Raw genomic sequence first — 17,853 nt, 5'->3', positions numbered from 1 at the left:
TGGCATTTACTGTAAGCAGATTTGAATTGGATTTATTTTCAGAATCTGGAGACACTATAAAGCAGACTAGGAGACCATTCGATCATCATAAATTCAGGACCAGGAAACAATGGTTATGAGCTGACAACACACCCCATTAAATATCAGCATTCTTTGAAAACAGGTCACCAGGCCGGGTTCACGCCTATAATCCCAGCACTTTGGGAGGCTGAGGTGGGCGGATCACGAGGTCAAGAGATCAAGACCAGCCTGACCAACACGGTGAAACCTTGTCTCTACTAAAAATACAAAACTTTGCTGGGCGTGGTGGCGTGCGCCTGTAGTCCCACCTACTCAGGAGGCTAAGGCGGGAGAATCACTTGAACATGGGAGGCGGAGGTTGCAGTGAGCCGAGATCGCTCCACTGCACTCCAGCCTGGGCGACAGAGCAAGACTCTGTCTCAAAAAAAAAAAAAAAAAGATGTGCTGAATATAGATGTTAGCATCCACTCTCTTCCACATACCCCTTTAAGAAAGGGCTATTTTTTAAGGGCATATTTCATTGAGAACAAAATGAAAGGGAGAAAAGAAAATAGCAATACATTCTGGGGAGCTAGATAGATGAATAAAAACTGACTTAGGCCAGAAGAAGTTGAGTCATAAGCATGCAATGGAGAACATGGAAGAACAATCTAACTTTGATCATGGAATCCCCAGAAGGCTCCAAAAATAGTAGCACTAGTTTACAATTGGAAGTGAGGGTGTAAGATGGAACCAAAATACAGGAGAAACTGAATACTCACAATCTTTTCAAGAAGCAATTAGGCAAAGCCATGTGATCATCTCAATTGGTGCAGAAAAAGCACCTCACAAACTCCAACACCCTTCCATAGTAAAAACACTCAACAAGCCAGAAATGGAAGGGAACTTCCTCACATGATAAAGGGCATCTATGAAAAACTCAGTGAATGTCATATTCAAATTTTTCACCTAAGATGAGCAACAAGACAAGGGTGGCCACTTTCAGCACTGCTCTTCAACACTATACTGGAAGTTCTCCCCAGAGCAATCAGTCAAGAGGCATACTAATTGGAAAGGAAGATGTAAAACTATCTTTATTCTCAGATGACATGATCTCATATCTAGAAAATCCTAATGAATCAACAAAAAAACTGCTGTTAGAACTAACAAGCAAACTCAGCAAAGTTTCAGGATACAAGATCAATAAAAAGTCAGTTGCATTTCTACACACTAGTAATGAACAATCTGGAAGTGAAATTGGGAAAACAATTCATTTTACAATAGCACCAGAAAGTATTAAAAACTTAGGAATAAATTTAACCAAGGAAGTGCACCACTTGTACACTGAAAATCACAAAGCATTGTTGAAAGAATTAAAGACAACCTACATAAATGGGAAGACATTCCATGTACATGGATGGAAAGACTTACTACTGTTAGGATAGCAGTACTCCCACAGTGATGTACAGATTCAATACTATCTCTATCAAAACCCAATGGTCTTTTTTGCAAATATGGAAAAACTGATCTTTTAATTCATATGGAACTGCAATGGGTCCCAAATAGTAAAAAATCTTCCAGAAGAAAAGCAAAGTTGGAGGACCCCGACTTCCTAGCTTCAAAACTTACTACAAAATAGTGTGGCACTGGGAGGCCGAGGTGGGCAGATCATGAGGTCAGGAGTTCAAGGCCAGCCTGCCAACACGGTGAAACCCCGTCTCTACTAAAAATACAAAAATTAGCTGTGTGTGGTGGCGGGCGCCTGTAATCCCAGCTACTTGGGAGGCTGAGGCGGCAGAAGCGTTTGAACCTGGGACGCGGAGGTTGCAGTGAGCCGAGATCACGCCACTCCACTCCAGCCTGGGCGACAGGGCAAGACTCCATCTCAAAAAAAAAAAAAAAAAGGTGGCATTGGCATAAAAACATACAGACCTGCAGAACAGAACTGGGTCCAAAAATAAACCCACACATCTGATCAATTGATTTTGACAAGGGTGCCAAGACCACTCAATAGGGAAAAAGCAGTCTTGTCACAAATGATGCTTGAACAAAATCCACGTGCAAAAGAACGAAGTCAGAACCTACCACACATCATACACAAGAATGAACTCAAAATGGATCAAAAATCTAAATACAAGAGCTAAAATGATAAACTCTTAAAGGAAAACACAGGACAAATCCTCCTGACCTTGGATTTTGCAGAGTTCTTAGGTATGACATCAAAAGCATGAGCAACGAAAGAAAAAAACAGAAAAATTAGAGTTAATCAATTTAGAGTTCATCAATTTGTGCATCAAAGGACACCAACAAGAGAGTGAAGAGACAATCCAAAGACTGGGAGAAAGTATTTATTAATCATATGTCTAATGAGGGTCTAGTATACAGGATAAAGAATTCTGACAACTCAGAAAAAAAAAAAAAAAGAGGCAACCCAATTTAAAAATGGAGAAAGAGGCCAGGCACGGTGGCTCACACCTGTCATCCCCGCACTTTGCGAGGGCGAGGCGGGCGGATCACCTGAGGTCGGGAGTTTGAGACCAGCCTGACCAACATGGAGAAACCCCATCTCTACTAAAAATACAAAATTAGCCAGGTGTGGTGGTGGGCACCTGTAATCCCAGCTATTCGGGAGGCTGAGGCAGGAGAATCGCTTGAGCCCAGGAGGCGGCGGTTGCGGTGAGCTGAGTTCCTGTCATTGCACTCCAGCCTGGGCGACAGAGCCAAACTCCGTCTCAAAAAAAAAGGGGGGGGGAGGGGAGCAGGGAAGGACCTGAATGAGAATTTCTCCAAAAATACACAACGGCCAACATGAACATGAAACAATTCTCAACTTCACTGGTCATCAGGGACATGCAAATCACAGCCAAATGACACCACTTCAGATCCACTAGCATGGTCATCCTTTTTGGAAACTAAGTGTTGGGGGGATGTGGAGAAAGTGAACTCACATGTTGCCAATGGACATGTAAAATGGTGCGGCCACTGTGAAAAATAGTTTGGCAGTTCCTCAAAAAGCTAAACACAGAGTTACCATATGACCTGGCAACTCCATTCCTCGGTATATAACCAAGGAATTGAAAACAGATGCTCAAATAAAAACTCATCCACAAATGTTCATAGTAGCTGCATTACTCACAATAGCCAACAGGTGCAAACAGCCCAAGCGTCCATCAACAGACTAATGGATAAACATAATGTGGTATATCTATACAATGGACAATTATTCAGTCATAAAAAGGAATGGAATACTGATACAGTCTACAACATGCGTGAACTCTGAAGACATTATCTTAAGCGAAAGAGGCCAGACACAAGGGGCTGCATATTGTATGATTCCATTTACATGAAATGTCCAGAACACGCCAATTCAGAGAGACACAAAGCAGATTAGCGGTTGCCGGGGCCTGGGGAGACGGAAGAATGGGCAGTGGCTGCTTAACAGGTATAGGGTTTCCATCTGGGATGATGAAAAAGTTATGTAACTAGGTGGTGATGTTGTTTTACGTTACGTGTATTTTAGCACAATCAAAAACAAAAAGCAGGTGAATGAGAGGATACTCCATTTGTGAAGTAAGAACATATTACAAATTTTAAAGGAGGAAAAAAAAACAGCTCTGGGAAATTTAAAATACCATGGCCAAACTAAAACGCTAAATAGATATACTGGAAGAAAAAGAGGAAATCTAGAAAGTAGAACAAACATTAAATGGGAGAAAGATAAGACAATTATAAAACCAGCCCAAGCCTTCCAGCCCAAACAGTAGTATTTCCAGAACAGTCAGAAAAAAAGGGTAAACAAAGAAAAGGAAATTATTAGAGAAATAATTTGAGAAAACTAAAGCCTTCAAAAAACTATCAAGTGTCCAACAACAGATGAGAATAAACCAAAACACACGGTGTTTCTACACAGTGGAGATGCAGGGAGTAAAAACAGATTACACACAAAAGCCTTCATACAAAGCTTTAGCAATTAGAGCCGCAAGCACTTCATGGGCAATACTATTACTGAAGCTTAGACGACACAATTATGGGCAGCTTCCCACCTGGAATCAGAGCCAGGCGCAGCAACCACAAGCTGCAAAGCGAGAGCAGAGACCTCGGACCTCACCGCCCACCTGTCCTGGGGAGCCCTGGGGAGCCGGGAGAAATCCTCCCCATGACGGTGACAGTGGCAAGGTGTTCCCCGCCGCCGCTTATTTTGCACCAGACACCGTTCTGGGCACTTTGAAGGCGCAACAGGGCGCGGAGACCACGCGCGCGCCTCCAGGCAGGCTGGGGCGAGGGGATCGCTTGAGCCTAGGAGTCCGACCTGGGCAGCATAGAGAGACCACAACCCTACAAAAAACACGACTATCAGCCGGGCGCGGTGGCTCACGCCTGTGATCCCAGCGCTTCGGGAGGCGGAGGCGGGAGGATCGCTCGCGCTCAGGAGGTCGAGACCAGCCTGGGAAACACAGCGAGACCCCACCTCTTAAATAAAACCGTCTTCCCACCACCCCACCCACGGCCCCGCCGCTACTTCCAGGGGCTGGGACCCCGCAACGGGGTCCAGGCGGGCAGCCCGGGCCGAGGCCTCAGAACGCGGGGAGGACGCTCCTCCACGCCCAGCCCGGGCCGCCCGCCGCGGCCTCCCGCGCCTCTCCCCGCTCCGCCCCCGACCCACGACCCGGCTGGCGACACCCCGGGGAGGAGCAGGACCCCTGCGCCACGACCGCCAGGGTCTCCGGGCGTCTTCACCTGCGCGGGCCGGGGTAGCTGCGGGGCGCGGGACGGGCGGGGGCGGCAGCCGTTGGCCCAGGAGGCCCTGGCGCAGCCCGCGCTGAGGGCGCCCAGGCCGCGACCCCGCGTCCTCCCGGCCCCCGGGACCCCGCCCCGCGTCCCCGCAGCCCGGCGCCCGCCCCGGGGTGCCCTTGGCCCGGCCCGCCAGGAGCTCACCTGCCTCGCGCCGCCGCCTCAGGCCTCGTCTGCGCCGCCCAGGCCCGAGAAGACGCTCTGCCCGCGCCAGCCAATCGCGGGCCTCGCCCCGGGCCGAGGGCGGGAGCAACGCAGGCCTTCACCAGTCCCGAGCGCGCCACCTGAAGCGTTCTGGCCAATGACGAGGCGGCTACGGGCCGCGGGCGGAGGAGCGAGGCGGACTCCAGGCGGGGGAAGGGGAGGGGGAGGGGCCTGGATTCGTCACGGGGTGGGACGGGCGGGGCCGCGTCCCGGTATGGGGGCTGCACCTGGAGGAGGGGGACTGCATTCGGGGGAAAGGCCTGCATCTGAGGGAGGGCTCCGCATTTAGGGGAGGGGTCTGCACCTGCTGGGGGGGGGAAGGTTTGCATCTGGGGGAAGGGCCCGCATCTGGGGGAGGGGGTCTGCACCTGGGGGAGGGGTCTGCCCCTCAGATACGGGGTCTACGTTGGGGAGGGGTCTGCATCTGGGGGAAGGGTCTGCACCTTCGGAAAGGTGTGTGCATCTGGGGGAGAGCGTCCGCATCTTGAGGAGAGCTTTGGATCCGGGGGAGGGGTCTGCATCTCCATGAGAGGGTCTGAATCTCCAGGAGGGCGTCCGCGTCTTGGGGAGGGGCAGCTGCGGCTCCGGGAGGCAGCCCCCACTTCCCACGGGGCTCACCTCGGCCAGTGCCTCCTTGGCCTTCCGCACGTCTCCCATTGCTGGCCGCCGCCCCCACCCCAATTCCCCGCCGCTCCGGGCGTGCGCAGGCGCTCGCAGGCCGGGCTCCTCCCGCGGCCCCTCCTCCCCAGGCGCCCTTCTGGGGAATGTGTGGGGTCTGCACGCGCGGTCTCCTGCAGGGCTCCTGCTGATGGAAACGCCGGCTCTTCCCGCGTGGAATTCGCAGGTTCTCTTCTCCGTGCTGGGGACTGCACCGCGTCTTGGAAATACTGATTTGTTCTTTGCACTTTTAAAACGAAGTGTAATTTACATACAATCATGTTCACCTTTTTTGCTCTTTTGTTTTTTTTTTTTGAGACAAGGTCTCACTCCCGTTGTCCAGGCTGGAGTGCAGTGGCGCAGTCATAGCTCACTGTAACCTCAACCTCCCCGGCCCAGGTGATCCTCCCACCTCAGACTCCCGAGTAGCTGGGACTACAGGCGCGCCTGGCTAATTTTTTTTTTTTTTTTTGGAAGCAGAGTCTCTCACCGTCGCCTGGGCTGGAGTGCATTTCCGCGATCTTGGCTCATTGCAACTTCTGCCTCCCGGGTTCAAGCGATTCTCCTGCCTCAGTCTCCCCAGTAGCTGGGATTACAGACACCTGCCACCACCCCCAGCTAATTTTTTGTATTTTTAGTAGAGACGGGGTTACACCATGTTGGCCAGGCTGGTCTTGAACTCCTGATCTCGTGATTCGCCTGCCTCGGGCTCCCAAAGTGCTGGGATTACAGTTGTGAGCCACCGCACCCGGCCTTTTTTTGTATATTTTTGTAAACATGGGGGTCTCACTATGTTGTCCAGGCTGGTCTTGAACTCCTGACCTCAAGTGATCCTCCCACCTTCGCCCCCCAAAGTGCTGGGATAACAGGCATGAGCCACCGCACCCGGGCAATAATTTATTTATTTACTTATTTTTGAGACAGTTTCGCTCTTGTTATCCAGGCTGGAGTACAATGGCACGATCTCGGCTCACTGCAACCTCCACCTCCCGGGTTCAAGCAATTCTTGTGCCTCAGCCTCCTGAGTAGCTGGGATTACAGGTGCCCACCACCACATCCGGATAATTTTTGTATTTTTAGTAGAGACGGGGTTTCACCATGTTGGCCAGGCTGGACTGGAACTCCTGTTTTTTCCTTTTTGTTTTGCTTTTTGTTGTTGTTGTTTAGAGACAGGGTCTCGCTCTGTCATCCAGGCTGGAGTGATCACGCAGTGGTATGATCATAGCGCACTGCAGCCTCGCCGTCCCATATTCAAGCCATCCTCCCACGTCAGCCTCCTGAGTCACTGAGACTACAGGCACACACCACCATGTCTGGCTAATTTTAAATCTTTTTGTAGAGATGGGGTCTCACTACATTGCCCCGGCTGGTCTTTTTTTTTTTTTTGAGACGGAGTCTCTCTGTCACCCAGGCTGGAGTGCAGTGGTGCTATCTCGGCTCAATGCAAGCTCCGCCCCCCTGGGGTTCACGCCAGTCTCCTGCCTCAGCCTCCCAAGTAGCTGGGACTACAGGCGCCTGCCACCTCGCCTGGCTAATTTTTTGTATTTTCAGTAGAGATGGGATTTCACCGTGTTAGCCAGGATGGTCTCGATCTCCTGACGTGGTGATCCGCCAGCCTCGGTCTCCTAAAGTGCCGGGATTACAGGCGTGAGCCACCGCGCCCGGCCTCCCAGGCTGGTCTTGAACTCTTGGTCTGAAGCGATCCTCTGCCTCAGCGTCCCCCCGCACCCTCTACCACACCTGACTACTTTTTTTTTTTTTTTTAACCGAGCATTAACTCTGATGGCCCTTACACTGCTGCTAAAAGCCTGCATTAGATCTCCTTTTTAAACAGGCACATCTGTTTGGGGGAAAGATTTTGGCAGATGGCTGTGCCAGAACCCACCGCCTGGGTCTGTCACTAGAGAAGATGGACATTCAAATACTAGGATCGTGCCCCCAAAAAGGCTGGCCTCCACCCTGCCCACCCTGGGGCCAGTACGGCCCCCCCGTAAGGCCCCGGTCCATGGAGTGGGTTAAGGGAGGAACAAGAACAAGGAGGTAGGAGAGTCTGGGGGGGCTTCTGTGTCTCCCAAAACACAGCTTGGGTCTGTTTTCTTTGGCCTGGCCAACCGTCCTCATTTCAGAAGAGGACATTGGACAACAGGCTGGGCTTCAGTTCCTAAGGCTTTTCCCATCTTCCCAGCACTGCAGAGCAGGACGGAGCAGGTAGCGCAGACACTGACATTTCAAAGCAAGGGAAACGGAGGCAGGGGCCAGGCCGGCAGCCTGGCTGGAGTGAGACCGGACGCAGCGACCCCGTAGGCAGGCTCGCTGTCTTCAAGGCCACCATCTCTGCTGCAGAACTGAGGCAGCAACGGCCCGTTTTGTGAATCTCCCGGGGGAGCACAGTGCTTTTTTCTCGGTGAGCTCACACCTCAAATTTGGCAGCAGGCGTGCCTTTCAGCGGTAAACAGAAACCGGCTCCTGGGAGACGAGTCAGAAACCCGAACCCGGAGGCTTCGTGCCATCTGGATGAGGGTGGCTACGCAATGGCCAGAGAGAGAGTCAGATGAAGGAAAATTACCCAGCCGACCTCCTGGAGGCTCAGGAAATCCGTATCTCTCTCTCTTTTTTTTTTTTTTGAGACAGAGTTTTGCTCTTGTCGCCCAGGCTGGAGTGCAATGGCACGATCTTGGCTCACTGCAACTTCTGCCTCCCGTAAATCCCTTTCTCTTAAGGAAACAATTTGGCTTCTCCGCCAGCTGCTTCCCCATCCTGCCTGCTTCTGGTTCCTTCTTTGGGCGGGAAGCATCCGCAGAGGAAATGGTTTTTGGTGGGTGGTTGTCCCCTGCGGTGAGTGAGGGCGGCCCCTGCTGTGGTTTCAGGGCGTGAGTCTGTGGGGAGTGGTGAAAGGAACTTGCCGGAGAGCTGTAACAGATTTCAGCCAGATTTCCCAATACACAGAATCCAAAATCCACGTACAGACGCTCCCAGCATTGACAGAGAGTTTGAACTCAGCCAGATTTCCCAATACACAGAATCCAAAATCCACGCACAGACGCTCCCAGCATTGACAGAGAGTTTGAACTCAGCCAGATTTCCCAATACACAGAATCCAAAATCCACGCACAGACGCTCCCAGCATTGACAGAGAGTTTGAACTCAGCCAGATTTCCCAACACACAGAATCCAAAATCCACGCACAGACGCTCCAAGCATTGACAGAGAGTTTGAACTCAGCCAGATTTCCCAACACACAGAATCCAAAATCCACGCACAGACGCTCCCAGCATTGACAGAGAGTTTGAACTCAGCCAGATTTCCCAACACACAGAATCCAAAATCCACGCACAGACGCTCCCAGCATTGACAGAGAGTTTGAACTCAGCCAGATTTCCCAATACACAGAATCCAAAATCCACGCACAGACGCTCCCAGCATTGACAGAGAGTTTGAACTCAGCCAGATTTCCCAATACACAGAATCCAAAATCCACGCACAGACGCTCCCAGCATTGACAGAGAGTTTGAACTCAGCCAGATTTCCCAATACACAGAATCCAAAATCCACGCACAGACGCTCCCAGCATTGACAGAGAGTTTGAACTCAGCCAGATTTCCCAATACACAGAATCCAAAATCCACGCACAGACGCTCCCAGCATTGACAGAGAGTTTGAACTCAGCCAGATTTCCCAATACACAGAATCCAAAATCCACGCACAGACGCTCCCAGCATTGACAGAGAGTTTGAACTCAGCCAGATTTCCCAATACACAGAATCCAAAATCCACGCACAGATGCTCCCAGCATTGACAGAGGGTTTGAACTCACTGTAGACTGCAGACATGCATGCTGGGCCCTGAAGAGCGTTTCATTTACTTATGTATGTATTTATTTGCTTACTTAGTTTTGAGAGAGAGCCTTGCTCTGTCACCCAGGCTGGAATGCAGTGGCACAGTCACGGCTCATGGTAACCTCAAACTCCTGGGCTCAAGTGATTCTCTTGCCTCAGCCTCTCGAGTAGCTGGGACTACAGGTACCCACCACCATGCCCAGCTAATTTTATTAACTTTTTGTAGAGATAGGGTCTTGCCATGTTGCCCAGTCTGGTCTCAAACTCCTAGGCTGAAGCGATCCTCCCACCTTGGCCTCCCAAAGTGCTGGGATGACAGGTGTGAGCCACCTCACCTGGACTTCTCCTTTTTTTTTTTTTTTTTTTGAGACGGAGTCTCGCTCTGTCACCAGGCTGGAGTGCAGTGGTGCGATCTCGGCTCACTGCAACCTCCACCTCCCAGGTTCAAGTAATTCCCTCCCTCAGCCTCCCAAGTAGCTGGGATTTGTGGGGAGGATGGTGGGGGATGAGAGGGTGCAGGGTTGGGGAGGACGATAGGGGACAGGAGGGTGCAGCCTGGCCACAGAGCCATTGCTGGGCTTTAGTGAGGGCTTTAGTGAGTCACAGCGACAGCGGCCTTGGTGGGAGTTATTTTGGCAGGGTGGTGAGGATGGGTTCTGGAGAGAACAGGAGGAGGCAGGTAGAGCGAGGCAGGACAGACAGATCCTTCAAGAGAAACGAGGAAGCAGGGACAGGGATATGTGGGAGGCACCTTGTTTTGTTTTGTTTTAGGATGCCTGCTCTTTTACTTAGCTAATCCCTGGGGTTTAGGTCATCTCTCGGCAGGTCTGTTAAACAGTAGCAGGATGCATAGCGGCCCCCAGATGTGTCCACCTGCAGCCTCAGAATGCAATCTTATTTGGAATAAGGGTCTTTGCAGATATAATTAAGGTAAAGATCTAGAGATGCGACCATCCTGGCTTAGGGTGGGCCCTGAATCCAATATGTATCCTTATAAAAGGAGGCAGCTGGGCGCCGTGGCTCATGACTGTAATCCCAGCACTTTGAGAGGCCGAGGCAGTTGGATCACGTGGTCAGGAGATCGAGACCATCCTGGCCAACATGGTGAAACCCGTCTCTACTAAAATACAAAAAATTAGCCGGGCATGGTGGTATGCACCTGTATTCCCAACTACTCAGGAGGCTGAGGCAAGAGAATCACTTGAACCCGGGAGGCAGAGGTTGCAGTGAGCCAAGATTGCACCACTGCACTCCAGCCTGGGCAATAGTGAGAGACTCCTCTGTCTCCAAAAAAAAAAAAAAAAAAAAATTATCCGGGTGTGGTGGCGATGCCTGTAGTCCCAGCTACTTGAGAGGCTGAGGCAAGATAATTGCTTCAACTGGGGAAGCGGAGGTTGCAGTGAGCTGAGATCATGCCACTGCACTCTGGCCTGGGCAGCAGAGCAATAGTCCATCTCAAAAAAAGCAAAGCAAAACAAAAGAAACAAACAAACAGAAATAAATGAGTTGCCAATATTTAAAAATTAAAGGACTTGGCCAGGCGCAGTGGCTCACGCCTATAATCCCAGCACTTTGGGAGGCCGAGACGGGCGGATCACAAGGTCAGGAGATTGAGACCATCTTGGCTAACACGGTGAAACCCCGTCTCTACTAAAAAATACAAAAAAATTAGCCGGGCGTGGTGGCGGGCGCCTATAGTCCCAGCTACTTGGGAGGCTGAGGCAGGAGAATGGCATGAACCTGGGAGGCGGAGCTTGCAGTGAGCTGAGATTGCGCCACTGCACTCCAGCCTGGGTGATAGAGCGAGACTCCGTCTCAAAAAAAAAAAAAAAATTAAAGGACTTAAAAAATATATTTTTAAAATCTGGACTTCCAGCTTCTCTTGAAAAATCATCATATCTGGCAATGCTGGGCCTGCCCTGCCATGGCCACACCTGGGGGGCCCAGGAGAGAGGCGGATGTGGTTTGGATGTTTGTCCCCTACAGATCTCAGGTTGAAATGTGATCCCTGGTGCTGGAGGTGGGGCCTGCTGGGAGGTGTTGGATCATGGGGGCGGATCCCTCATGAATTGCCCAGTGTCATCCCCTTGGTGATAAGTGAATCCTCACTCAGTTCGTGCAAGATCTGGGACCTCCTCACCGCCTCTCTTGCTCCTGCTGTCATCATGTGATGCACCTGCCCCTTCACCTCTGCCATGAGTGGAAGCAGCCTGAGGCCTTGCTAGAAGCAGATGCTGCTGCCCTGCTTCCTGTACAGCCTGCAGAACTGTGGGCCACATAAACTGTATTAGGCTGTTTTCACACTGCTGTAAAGATACTACCCAAGACTGGGTCGTTTATAGAGAAAAGAGGTTTTTTTTTTTTTGAGATGGAGTCTCACTCTCTCGCCCAGGCTGGACTGCAGTGGCACGATCTCGGCTCACTGCAAGCTCCGCCTCCAAGGTTCACACCATTCTTCTGCCTCAGCCTCCCAAGTAGCTGGGACCACAGGCGCCCGCCACCATGCCCGGCTAAGTTTTTGTATTTTTAGTAGAGACGGGGTTTCACTGTGTTAGTCAGGATGGTCTCGATCTCCTGGCCTCGTGATCCACCCGCCTTGGCCTCCCAAAGTGCTGGGATTACAGGTGTGAGCCACCGTGACCAGCCGAGAAAAGAGGTTTAATCAACTCACAGTTCCATATGGCTGGGGAGGCCTCAGGAATCTTAGTCACAGGGGAGGGGGAAGCAGGCACTCTTACATGGCGGCAGGTGAGAGAGAGAAGTGCGTGAAGGAGGAACTTGCCAAACACTTATGAAACCATCAGATCTCTTTGTTTTGTTTTGTTTATTTGCTTGTTTTTGAGATGGAGTTTTGCTCTTGTTGCCCAGGCTAGAGTAAAATGGCACAATCTCGGCTCACTGCAACCTCCGCCTCCCGGGTTCAAGTGATTCTCCTGCCTCTGTTTCCCGAGTAGCTGGAATTACAGGCGCCCGCCACCATGCCCAGCTAATTTTTGTATTTTTAGCAGAGACGGGGTTTCATCATGTTGGCCAGGCTAGTCTTGAATTCCTGACCTCAGGTGACCACCCGCCTTGGCCTGCCAGAGTGCTGGGATTACAGGCGTGAGCCACCACGCCTGGCTTGAAACCATCAGATCTTGGCTGGTTGCGATGGCTTATGCCTGTAATCCCAGCACTCTGGGAGGCTGAGGCTGTCGGATCACCTGAGGTCAGGAGTTTCAGACCAGCCTGGCCAACATGATGAATTCCCGTCTTTGCTAAAAATAGAAAAATTAGCCAGATGTGGTGGGCACCTATAATCCCAGCTAATCGGGAGGCTGACGCAGGAGAATCGCTTGAACCCAGGAGGTGGAGGTTGCAGTGAGCAGAGATTGTGCCATTGCACACCAGCCTGGGCGACAGAGCCAGACTGTCTAAAAAAAAATCAAACAAAAAAACCCATCAGATCTTGTGAGAACTCAGTCACTATCAGAAGAACAGCATGGCAGAAACTGCCTCCATGATCTAATCACCTCCCACTAGGTGCCGCCCTCAACACATGGGGATTACAACTGAGATGAGATTTGGGTGGGGACACAGAGCCAAACCATATTGCAAACCTCTTTTCTTTATATGTTACCCAGCCTCAGGTCTGTCTTTTTTTTTTTTTGAGACAGAGTCTCGCTCTGTCACTCAGCCTGGAGTGCGGTGGCGCAATCTCGGCTCACTGCAACCTCCACCTCCCAGATTCAAGCAATTCTCCTGCCTCAGCCTCCTGAGTAGCTGGGACTACAGGTGCGCGCCACCATGCCCAGCTAATTTTTGTATTTTTAGTAGAGACAGGGTTTCACCATGTTGGTCAGGCTGGTCTCAAACTCCTGACCTTGTGATCCACCCACCTCGGCCTCCCAAAGTGCTGGGATTACAGGCGTGAGCCACCGCACCCGGCCAGGTCTTTCTTTATAGCAGTGCAAGAGCTGAGTAACACAGAGGGCCTTCCTCCAGGGTACACGTGTGGCTCCCACTCAGCGTGTCTCCCAGAGACGGAGGCTCACTCTTGTCCAGGATGCAGTGTGGACACCCCGATGCCCGAGACCCTCCAGGAAGGCCTCTGCAGCAGGTCAGCTGGGCTGCCCGAGCCATCTGGATGGCAGCCACCTCCAAGGTCTTCCTGTGGGCAAAATCCTCCCACTTGGTTGTAAAATCCACCTGTTTGAGCCTGTATGTACCCTGTTCAGAGGGAAAATGGCAGATTTGAAAATAGTGACTCCAGGGGCCGGAAGGGAGAGGGTGGCAAACTGCACCTGTGTCTTGATGAGAGGAGTGTCTCTGGGAGGGGGAGCCCAGAAGGCCCCCTGACCTGCCTGGGAATGTGCTGCTGGGAACCTGCCCAGGACAAGGGTGGAGGGAGGAGAGAGAGTGACAGAGCCCAGGACCCAGGAAAGGGACCCAGGAGAGCTGGGTCCCAGGGCAACACTGCTGGGCATCTGGAGCAGAGCTGTGCTAAAGAGAAAAGCAGCTGTCATCCTGGCAACTGGTTTTACGTTTTATTCTTTTTCCATTTGACCAGCAATACATACGTGTTGCTGAAAAAACATCAACAACAACAACCGTCAGTGTCAAGGGAAAAAAATTAACACTAAATAGAATTTTTTTTCTTCTTTTGAGACAGATTGTATTAGTCTGATCTCACGCTGCTAATAAAGACATACCCAAGACTGAGTAATTTATAATGAAAAGAGGTTTAATTGACTCAGAGTTCCACATGGCTGGGGAGGCCTCACAATCATGGTGGAAGGTGAAGGAGGAGCAAAGTCACATCTTACATGGCAGCAGCAAGAGAGCATGTGCAGAGAACCACCCTTTATAAAACCATCAGATCTCGGCTGGGAGCGGTGGCTCATGCCTGTAATCCCAGCACTTTGGGAGGCCAAGGCAGGCGGATCACGAGGTCAGGAGATCGAGACCATCCTGGCTAACACGGTGAAACCCCATCTCGACTAAAAATACAAAAAATTAGCCGGGCGTGGTAGCGGGCGCCTGTAGTCCCAGCTACTCCAGAGGCTAGGCAGGAAAATGGCATGAACCCAGGAGGCGGAGCTTGCAGTGAGCTGAGATCACGCCACTGCACTCCAGCCTGGGGGGTGACAGAGTAAGACTCCATCTAAAAAAAAAAATAAATAAACCCATCAGATCTCGTGAGACTTAGTCACTACCACTAGAACATCACAGGAGTATCCCACCCCCATGATTCAATTCCCTCCCACCGGGTCCCTCCCATGACACATGGGGATTATGGGAGCTACCATTCAAGATGAGATTTGGGTGGGGACACAGCCAAAGCATATCACAGGGTCTCACTCTGTTGCCCAGGCTGGAGTGCAGTAGCATGATTTTGGCTCACTGCAACCTTTGCCTTCAGAGTTCAAGCAATTCTTGTGTCTCATCCTCCCAAGGAGCTGAGATGACAGGTGTGCACACCATACCTGGCTACTTTTTAAATGTATTTTTAGTAGAGATGAGGTTTTTCCATGTTGGCCAGGCTGGCCTTAAGTGTTCCACCCAAAATGCTGTGATTATAATAACACTTTTTTTTCTTTGAGACGGAGTCTCGCTCCGTCACCCAGGCTGGAGGGCAGTGGCGCGATCTCGGCTCACTACAACCTCTGCCTCCCAGGTTCATGCCATTCTCCTGCCTCAGCCTCCTGAGTAGCTGGGATCACAGGCACATGGCACTCGCCCGGCTAATTTTTTTGTATTTTTAGTAGAGACAGGGTTTCACCATGTTAGCCGGAATGGTCTTGATCTCCTGACCTCGTGATCCGCCTGCCTTGGCCTCCCAAAGTGCTGGGATTACAGGCTTGAGCCACAGCGCCCAGCCCTGGCCTAATAACACTTTTAGACATCACTATGGTGGCCCATAAGAAATTGCCAGTGTTCATATTTTGCACTATGACCTCACATAATCCTTTTTCTTTTCTTTTTTCTTTCTTTTTTTTTTTTTTTTGAGACGGAGTCTCGCTCTATCGCCCAGGCGGGAGTGCAGTGGCGCAATCTCAGCTCACTCCAAGCTCTGCCTCCTGGGTTCACACCATTCTCCTGCCTCAGCCTCCTGAGTAGCTGGGACTAGAGGCGCCCGCCACCACGCCTGGCTAATTTTTTTTGTATTTTTAGTAGAGACGGGGTTTCACCATATTAGAGAGGATGGTCTCGATCTCCTGACCTCATGATCCACCTGCCTCAGCCTCCCAAAGTGCTGGGATTAGAGGCGTAAACCACCGCGCCCAGCCCTTTTTTTTTTTTTTTTCTGAGGCGGAGGCTCGCTCTGTCACCCAGGCTGGAGTGCAATGGCACGATCTCGGCTCACCGCAAGCTCCGCCTCCCGGGTTCATGCCATTTTCCTGCCTCAGCCTCCCAAGTAGCTGGGACTACAGGTGACCGCCACCACGCCTGGCTAATTTTTTTGTATTTTGTTAGTAGAGATGGGGTTTCACTGTATTAGCCAGGATGGTCTCGATCTCCTAACCTCGTGATCCACCCGCCTCGGCCTCCCAAATTGCTGGGATTACAGGTGTGAGCCACTGTACCTGGCCTTTTTTTTTTTTTTTTTTTTTTGAGACAGGGTCTTGCTCTGTTGCTCAGGCTGGAGTGCAGTGGTGCCATCATAGCTCACTGCAGCCTCGACCTCCTGGGCTCAATCAATCCTCCCACTTCAGCCTCCCAAGTAGCTGGGACTACAGGCACACACCACTATGCCCAGCTAATTTTTCTATTTTTTGTGGAGACGGGGTCTTGCTCTGTTGCCCAGGCTGGTCTCGAGCTCCTGACCTCGTGATCCACACGCCTTGGCCTCCCAAAGTGCTGGGATTACAGGCATGAGCCACCGCACCTGGCCTAATTTTTCTATTTTTTGTAGAGACGGGGTCTTGCTCTGCTGCCCAGGCTGGTCTCAAACTCCTGGCTCAAGGAATCTGCCTAGCTAGGTGTGGTGGGCACCTATAGCCTCCTTAGCCTCCCAAAGTGCTGTGATTACAGGCGTGAGCCACTTCACCTGGCCAACATACTTCTTTTTCTTAGACAAAAATGGAGTCACAACAGACTGACTTTTGTGACCAGGCTTTTTCATTTGTCTGAGTAAATTGGCCTTGCTGCCTTTCACTGTGACTGGAGACAGCTCTCCCCAGAATGAACACGCTCAGCCCCGTCCAGCTCGCCGTTAATCACGCTTCGAGAAACATCCCTGAACTCACCTTTGCCCTCTTGTCCTGGGGTTTCCTTAGAATAAATTGCCGGAAGTGGAACTGCTGGGTCAAGGGTGGGGACGTTTTTATGACTTGCGTCCTCCAGAAAGGTCCTCAGTGGAGGCAACGCCTTCTGGAAAACAAACCCCAGGCGGGGGCAGAGTGGCTCGGGCTGCCAGGAGCTCCGCTGACTCTGAGTGTCCTGACTCTGTTTTTGTTTTCTTTCTTTTTTTTTTTTTGTTTTTGAGACGGAGTTTCACTCTTGTTGCCAGGCTGGAATGCAATAGTGCGATCTCGGCTCACTGCAACCTCCACCTCCCAGAGTCAAGCTCAGTCTCCTGCCGCAGCCTCCCGAGTAGCTGGGATTACAGGCACGCGCCACCACGCCTGGCTGATTTTTTTGTATTTTTAGTAGAAATGGGGTTTCACATCCAGGCTGGTCTCCAACTCCCGACCTCAGGTGATCCGTCAGCCTTGGCCTCCCAAAGTGCTGGGATTACAGGCGTGAGCCACCACGTCCGGCCCTTTGTTTTAACAGTTTTCTTTTTTATTTTGTTATTATTTTGTTATTTTTATTTATTTTTCTTTGAGACAGAGTCTTGCTCTGTTGCCCAGGCTGGAGTGCAGTGGCACCATCTCAACTCACTGCAACCTCTGCCTCCCAGGTTCCAGCGATTCTCCTGCCTCAGCCCCGTGAGTAGTTGGAATTACTGGCACGCACCACCACACCCGGCTAATTTTTTGTATTTTTAGTAGAGATGGAGTTTCACCATGTCGGCCAGGCTGGTCTCGAACTCCTGACCTCAAGTGATCCATGTGCCTTGGCCTCCCAAAATGCTGAGATTACAGGTGTGAGCCACCGCACCCAGCCTGGCCAGCCTTATTTATTTCACGTTTTGTTTATTTGGGAGTTCAGAGGAAATTACATGACAAGGCTGAATATTAAAGTCTGAATATAAAGCCTGGCGTTTGTTGGGGCAAACACTGTCTTTTTTTTTTTTTTTTTTTGATACAGGGTCTCGCTGTCACGCAGGGTGGATTGCAGGGGTGTGATCATAGTTCACTGCAGCCTCAAACTCCTGGGCTCAGGCGATCCTCCTGCCTCAGCCTCCCAAAGTGCTGGGATTACAAGCACGAGCCACTGC

General features: G+C 51.2%; 1 protein-coding gene across 41 annotated transcripts in view; it reads right to left on the bottom strand.

Moving 5' to 3' along the window:
• The window catches only part of SUN1 (Sad1 and UNC84 domain containing 1), a 56,662-nt gene extending 51,573 nt beyond the window's left edge, over nucleotides 1-5,089 (bottom strand). For 9 of the 41 annotated variants that reach the window (XM_055346671.2, XM_055346672.2, XM_055346682.2 and 6 more), the window contains exon 1: nucleotides 1,630-1,653. The gene's annotated coding sequence lies outside the window, so the exon portion shown is untranslated. Of the gene's footprint in view, nucleotides 1-1,629; nucleotides 1,654-4,043; nucleotides 4,067-4,935 lie in introns of those variants that run through there. The other 32 variants (XM_055346673.2, XM_055346678.2, XM_055346687.2 and 29 more) reach the window with 9 other exon arrangements.
• Nucleotides 5,090-17,853: the final 12,764 nt, after the last annotated feature.

This window comes from Gorilla gorilla, chromosome 6 (genome assembly GCF_029281585.2).
Source record: "Gorilla gorilla gorilla isolate KB3781 chromosome 6, NHGRI_mGorGor1-v2.1_pri, whole genome shotgun sequence".
NCBI classification, from domain to species: Eukaryota; Metazoa; Chordata; class Mammalia; order Primates; family Hominidae; genus Gorilla; species Gorilla gorilla.
Note: the sequence above shows the minus strand (reverse complement) of the source record. Positions and strands in the feature narration are given on the sequence as shown.